The sequence below is a fragment of the Dipodomys merriami genome, unplaced genomic scaffold (assembly GCF_024711535.1).
Source record: "Dipodomys merriami isolate MVZ:Mamm:240054 unplaced genomic scaffold, mDipMer1.0.p SCAF_177, whole genome shotgun sequence".
Taxonomy (NCBI): Eukaryota; Metazoa; Chordata; class Mammalia; order Rodentia; family Heteromyidae; genus Dipodomys; species Dipodomys merriami.
Genome location: NW_027203126.1, coordinates 792559 through 799500, shown reverse-complemented (window position 1 = coordinate 799500; position 6942 = coordinate 792559). Strand labels below are relative to the sequence as shown.

The following is a 6942-nucleotide window of genomic DNA, read 5'->3' as shown; positions in this document are numbered from 1 at the left end:
TGCCCAGGCTGGGTTCAAATCATGATCCTCAGAACTCAGCCTCTTAAGTAGTTGAGATTATAGGTGTGAGCCACTAGCTCCTAGTCTAGAGTTTTAACCTTTGAAAACAGTAATCTCAACTTCCTAAATAAGAAAAATGGGTTTTATTGTTTTGTCATTTTAGGAGGACGCAAAAAGTGGGCACAGAAATTGAGGGGGGAAAGGTGAACAAATGCAGTCACGGTATTCAGTGTACACTATCTAAAAAATGAACCACGCAAGTTGTGGGCAGGGACAGGAAGGGGAACCTGGGAGAAAGAGAAGGAGTGACTTTGTCCAAGAAGAACTGTACTCATTACCTAACTTATGGAATTGTAACTCTTCACCTTAATCGTAACAATAAAATTATAAAGTGTTTCAGAAAAAATGGGGATAAAGACATAAAAGGGCTGCATGGATGTAGAAGGAATACCTACATGTAGATAGGTAAATTAAGACCACAAGGGGAAGGAGGAGAGGATGAAGATGGTTGTGATTTATTTCAACTAAAGGGAAAGGGCAATAATTGAGCCAACTATTTCCTTTGCTAAATTACTTGGGGGTATTTCCTGTTCAAGTTTCTACAGATTCATGGCACCAAACTCAACAAGTACGATAAAACAGAAAAAGAAAAGGAAGGAAGGAAGGAAGGAAGGAAGGAAGGAAGAAAGAAAGAAAGAAAGAAAGAAAGAAAGAAAGAAAGAAAGAGAGAAAGAGAAAGAAAGAGAGAGAGAAAGAGGGAGGGTGGGAAGAAAGGAAGAAAGATGGTGAGAGGGAGAGGGAGGGAGGGAGGGAGGGAAGGAAAGTAGCACACAAGAGAAAAGTCGTTGGTTTAAGTGACTATGAAGGCTGGCTCAGGAGGGCCAGTGACATCATATTTTGTTCCATTTCTCTGATTCCCCAGATCCCCTTACTTCTGTGGAGGTCTAGATACATCTCTGATTGGTCTAACTCAGTCACCTAGTAGGTCTTCTCCAGTTCCTGAGGTTCATGGGATGGATCATGCTCATTGGCCAGGTTCGGGTCATGTGTCCACTCCTGGAGCGAGGGCCTGAGGTCCTCTCCTAGGCGGGGAGGGAGGTGTGCGTTGCCACTGGGCACCAGCTATAACTTAAGGAGGAACAAATCCCAGGCAGCCAAAAGCCGCCAGTGTCCATTTGTCATCATCGCGAGATGTCCGGAACGTTTCTCCACAGGGCCGCCGACAAGAGCGGAAAGTTGGCCGGGCGGAAGAGTAATCAGGAACAAACCGACGTAGAGGCGGAACTTTGGCCGAAGTATACGGTTACCAAGGCAACGACGCACCTCCCGCCCTCCCCCTCCTCGTGGGCGGAGGCAGCGGAAGGGCGTGTGCGGATGGGACGGAATGGGTGGGGCTTAAGGCGGAAGTGGTTTCTCGGCTTCCCCCGAGCAGGTGAAGATGCGGCGTCTCGTGTGGCGGTGGTGGTGTCTCTGCTGCGTCCTGGTGGCCCAGGCCGAGGCCCCGAGCTCAGAGGAACCCCCAGAGCGGAGCCGGCCGTATGCGGTGCTGCGCGGGCAGAACCTGGGTGAGTGGTCGCAGGTTGGCGGGGTCGGTTCTGGACTGCTGCCATTCCGGGTGGCGGAGGCCTGCGCACGCACGCGCGCGGGGCCGCACGCCGCGCCTGCCTGGGGTGTGGCGTGACGGGGCGGGCGGGGCTGGGAAGGGGGCCTCTCGGGGAGCCCCGCCACCCTTCCACGCAGGAGGCGTGGTTCTTCGTTTAAATCATCTCCTGTTAATACCCCACCTACTCCTTTCTTTAGAGGGGCCAATAACAGAAGGGTCATTGATGGGGGCCCTTACGATTGGTGTTGTGCCATACAGAGAAGGAAAGTGAAGCTCAGTCGTGACCTTTTACTACCGAGGTTTACCCGGGAAGTCATGGAGGCCAGTACTAGAACCTGGGCTTTGTGGAACTTTCAATTCTTGGGGGGAGGGGGAGGAGGGAGGAAATCTCTTCAACCAGGCACACATGCATATACATGTATATGGCTTTAAAAGAACCCTGGAACTTAGAGCTTCACAGTCAATCGGCCTGGTCCTTATAAAGTCTTCCTTTCCTTTTGTATTTCAATCGTACATCTATATAGCTACATGAGTGGCCACGTGGTATACTTCATTGTCTTGACTCCCTAACTCAATCTCTGCCGTGTACTGACCACTTATATACCGCTCTGCTAAGTAGTTTGCACACATTAACATCCTTAATTCTTTTTTTTTTTTTTTTTTTTTGGTCCGGTCGTGGGGTCTGAACTCTGGGCCTGGGCGCTGTCCCTCAGCTTTTCAGCTCAAGGCTAGTGCTCTACCACTTGAGCCACAGCTCCACTTCCGGATTTTCTTTTTTTTTTGCTTATGTGGTGCTGAGGAATCGAACCCAGGGCCTCAGGCATGCAAGGCAAACGCTCTACCACTGAGCCACCTTCCCAGCCCCACATCCTTAATTCTTTAGAACCTACTGATAAAATGGATCAAATGATTTTTTTTCAGGGTTGTGTGTGGGACCATCCTGACACTAGAATGTTCAGTAGCACCCCTATCAATTTTCTAGATGCCACCTACAGCCAGGAGGATTAAAATGTCTGTGGACATTGCCAGTGCTGAGTTAACATCTCCATCGCTGTGACCACTGCTATATAATAGCACTGCTCAGAGAGTGATCTGCAAACACAAGGAGAGGGGAGAGGGGATATACCTATACTGGGGCTTGAATGTAGGCTATGGCCACTGTCCTTTAGCTTTTTTGCCCAAGATTGGTGTTCTACCACTTGAACTACTCAGTTCCACTTCTGGCTTTCTGGTGGTTAACAACATAAGAGTCTCACAGACTTTCCTGCCCCAGCTAGCTTTGAACTGTCATCTTCACATCTCAACTTCCTGAGTAAAGAAATGGATGGATTTCCTTTGTCCCACTTAATGAATGGAGAAAACAAGGCTCAGGGCAGGGAAGGTGGCTCAGTGGTTGAGTGCTTGCCTTGCATGTTTGAGGCCCTGGGTTCAATTCCTCAGCACCACATAAACAAAAAGAAAAAAGCCGGAATATGGCACTGTGGCTCAAGTGGTAAAGCGCTAGCCTTGAGCTGAAGAGCTGAGAGACAGCACCCAGGCCCAGAGTTCAGGCCCCACGACTGGACCCCCCCCCCCCACAAAAAAAAAGAATACAAGGCTCAGTGATGGGAAGTGTCTAATAAAGATGGACTAAAAAGGCTTCTTACAGGACTGCTGGTCAGACAGACGATGCTGCATGCAAAATACCGGGAGAGGTAGAAACACCAAGTGTGGAAGAATGTATCGAGCCCCAAATGAATATTGTGCCTCTAACAACACATTTTAAGCTGCTTTTTCTTTTTTCTTTATAAAATTCATTCCAGTCTTCAGACTTTGCTTTAAAATTCTTTTAGCAGCCCCTCCACAATGAGAGACAATCGTTTCAAGCCCAATTATAGTTAGAACAATAGAATTTTAGAATTCAAAACTTTCAAAAATTAGGGCAGGTATTTAGTTAACAGATGACATTGAGCTCATGTAAGGTGTTGGTTTTAACCAAATCCTTAAAATTACTTTGGGCTTTTTGGAATTATGGCATTGTCTTTGTGTCTTCCCTTCACCAAAAAAGATGATCTTTCCAGATAATAACTGGGTTCAGGGTGGATGATGGGACTTGTGTGGGGTGTAGAGGGAGATCACAGATACTCTGAAATTACTGACTTAAAGAAAACTGGTTTTCTTAGAGGAATAGTAACCATGGTTACTGGGTTCCAGCTGGAACCTGGGATGGACTCACATACACATATAAATGTACATTTGCTTAGTGAAGGAGACAGAATTTTGAATGTTTCCCAATACCTCTGAGATACCCCCAGGCACTGTTGCTGTTGAATAAACTAAACCTGGCAGGTGGCTGGTTAGGTTAGTAGTTTAAAACCCAGATCCTTAACATCTTGTACCACAAGGCTCAGCCTAAATAATTAGTCCTCACTTGAGATCTTGAAAAACATAATGGGTTTGTAAAATTAGTTGCTGTTTTATTGCCCTTGTCAATAGTTTTCTAGAGCCAGCCAGTTAAGTCTTTTTTATTTTTGCAGGGAGAGGGGAGGGAGGTGGTACTTCTCCCGGGGCTTTGAACTCAGGACCTGGGCACTGTCCACAACTCAAGGCTAGTGCTGTTACTTGAGCCATAGCTCCATTTTCCCAGCTTTTTGGTGCTTAATTGGAGAAAACAGTTGGGCTGGCTTTGAACCATGCTCCCCAGATCTCAGTCTCCTAAGGCTTACGGGTGTGAACCGTTGCTGCCGGCTCATCGGGATCTCTTGTCCCTGCATAAACTGGCTTCTGCCTTCCTGTCTCATGTCCTGTGCCCATCTTAGCCCTTTCTCCCTTCTTTCATGCCTGCCTCCTTTCTGTTCACTGGACATGCTGGGCTTGCTCTGGCCTCAAGGATCCTTGGGACTGCAGAGCTCTCCTTTTGGAGCTGTGCATGGCCACTTAACGGCTCAGCGTGTGTCTCACTTCAGATGCTCCCTCAGTCACTTGACTTCCTACTCCCACGTCACCCTCAATCACCCATTCTTTTTTCTTTTTTTAATCAATCATGGGGCTTGAACTCTGGGCCTGGGCGCTGTCCCTCAGCTCTTCAGCTCAAGGCTAGCATTGTACCACTTGAGCCACAGCGCCACTTCCGGTTTTTCTGAGCAGTTAATTGGAGATAAGAGTCTCATGGACTTTGCTGCCTGGGCTGGCTTTGAATTGCAATCCTCAAATCTCAGCCTCCTGAGTAGCTAGGATTACAGGCATGAACCACTGGCACCTGGCTAATCACTTATTCTTTATGGCATCCCAAGCTATGTGAAAGGCTCTTCCTTGTTTATGTTTCATGGGATTACTTGAATTAAGGATGCTTTTGTTTACTACTGCTTCCCCACATCCAGCACAAGTACATTTGGTAAATCATGTTGCAGGAAATGAGGATCTGAAGTTTCCATTTGGAGGTAACCTGTTTTCCCTTTGCAGTGTTGATGGGAACCATTTTCAGCATCCTGCTGGTGACCATCATCCTTATGGCATTTTGTGTCTACAAGCCCATTCGTCGTCGGTGACAGCAGAGCAACTTCCGCTGCAAGTTTTGGGGAACAGGATAAGTTGTGTTGCACATGGGCCAGTGGAGATTTGGAATCAGAACTTTTCTACTTAGAAAAGACCTTTGGTCTGGACAGTTGATGAATGCTAAGCTAAGCAATGTAGAAAAAAAAACCAAAACATTTACTAGCAATGATTTTTTTTCCCCTCTATATTAATTATTGGCTGCTGAGTATACTCAGTGTTGTTTTTTTATGCCTGGATGTTCTTAAGAGTAAGACCCAAAGTCGCAAGCTTTGAGTAAAGTTGAGTGTTCATGAGAAAGCATGTGACCCACGAATGTCTGGAGACCCACACTGGAAAGGACTAACCGTTAATCTTGAAATAGCAAGAGGAAGCAAGGCATCCTCTGCTTTTGTTTTCTTTGTGAATTAACACACATTTGTAACAGGAGGAAGTTTCATTGTGCATTCTAGATATGTGCACAGTGCAGTTTGAATAAAATCATCCTCTCTCCCTTATTCCCCTCCCTCCTCCACCAGTATTCCCTCATCCCATCTGCTCTGTTCTCAGATGCCCCCACTGAAGTCAGGAACTTACCAGGTGGTGTTATGGAGTGCTGTCTTGGCCTTGAAGGCCAAGAAATGCTACAGTTGACCCATTAGAAAAAGTCCCATCGTACTCAGATTACCTTCATCTCCCTGTACTATATGCTGTCACTGTAGCCTACCGCCTAGACGTGTGTAGGAGCTGATACTCAGCCTGAGTGGAGGGCTTGGCTGAGAAGGGCACGTATGCTGTGCCAGAAGGTGTTTACAAATTTAATCTCAACCTTGAAAATGCTGCTGCTGTTTGCACTGCTGGTAAACTGGATCATTTTTCCCCTACTGAAATGACACCTTCATACTAAAAAGGTGGTTATTAGTATTTATTGAAAGGTGCTAGATTTAATGTTCTTATAAATCTGAAATGCTTACCTTGTGCTCCACTTAAGCACAGCACTGATGTGAAATAACCTGCACTTAATGTGAAATAACCCATGAGAGATGTTGTAACTGCCTGATGTCAGGATTTTGGTCAGAACCTTGTAATACGAAGTCACTCAAATGTTCAGCATTGTGTGCTTTTGAGCAAAATGTCAATTAAAATAAAGATGAAACCTTATATGCCATTTTACTCCTAGTGATTATTTAAAATGCGCGCGCACGCGTGTGTGTGTTTGTGTGTGTGTTTGAATCTGATGTTATTTTTTAAAGAAGTGCTGCAAACTTTAAACTTGTATGTGAGATAGCACCATTGTCATAAGGCAAAATACTAATTCTCTCAGAAAACTGAGCCATAAACAGTCAGGCTGGGCCTAAGGTAGAAGCCTGGCTTCTTGTCCTATATCCAGTTGTAACAACTTCTCTAGAGCCTCAGTTTTCCCATATGTAAATCGATTTTTTTTTGGGGGGGGGGTCCGGTTGTGGGCCTGAACTCTGGGCGTGGGCACTGTCCCTCAGCTCTTCAGCTCAAGGCTAGTGCTCTACCACTTGAGCTACAGTGCCATTTCCGGCTTTTTCTTTTTGCTTATGTGGTGCTAAGGAATCGAACCCAGGGCCTCATGCATGCAAGGCAAGCGCTCTACCACTGAGCCACCTTCCCAGCCCGTAAATAGATTTTTAAAAGGAAATAGTAAAAACTTGCAAAGCTCGTAATCTTTTGTAACGTACTTTTTGCTTTAGAAATACAATCAGGTAGTCAGGAGCCCAGTGGCTCCCACCTTTAATCCTAGCTGTTCAGAAGGCTGAGATATGAGTATTAAGGTTTAATGTCAGCCTAGAAAGAAAAGT

The 6942-nt window shown here is 46.0% G+C and overlaps 1 long non-coding RNA gene across 1 annotated transcript; it reads left to right on the top strand.

Annotated features, from left to right (window-relative positions):
- Positions 1 to 947: 947 nt before the first annotated feature.
- Positions 948 to 6274, top strand: LOC138829839 (uncharacterized). The gene is made up of 2 exons (XR_011372749.1): positions 948 to 1565; positions 5045 to 6274. It is a non-coding gene; the product is annotated as an uncharacterized lncRNA (long non-coding RNA).
- The last annotated feature ends 668 nt before the right edge of the window (positions 6275 to 6942 follow it).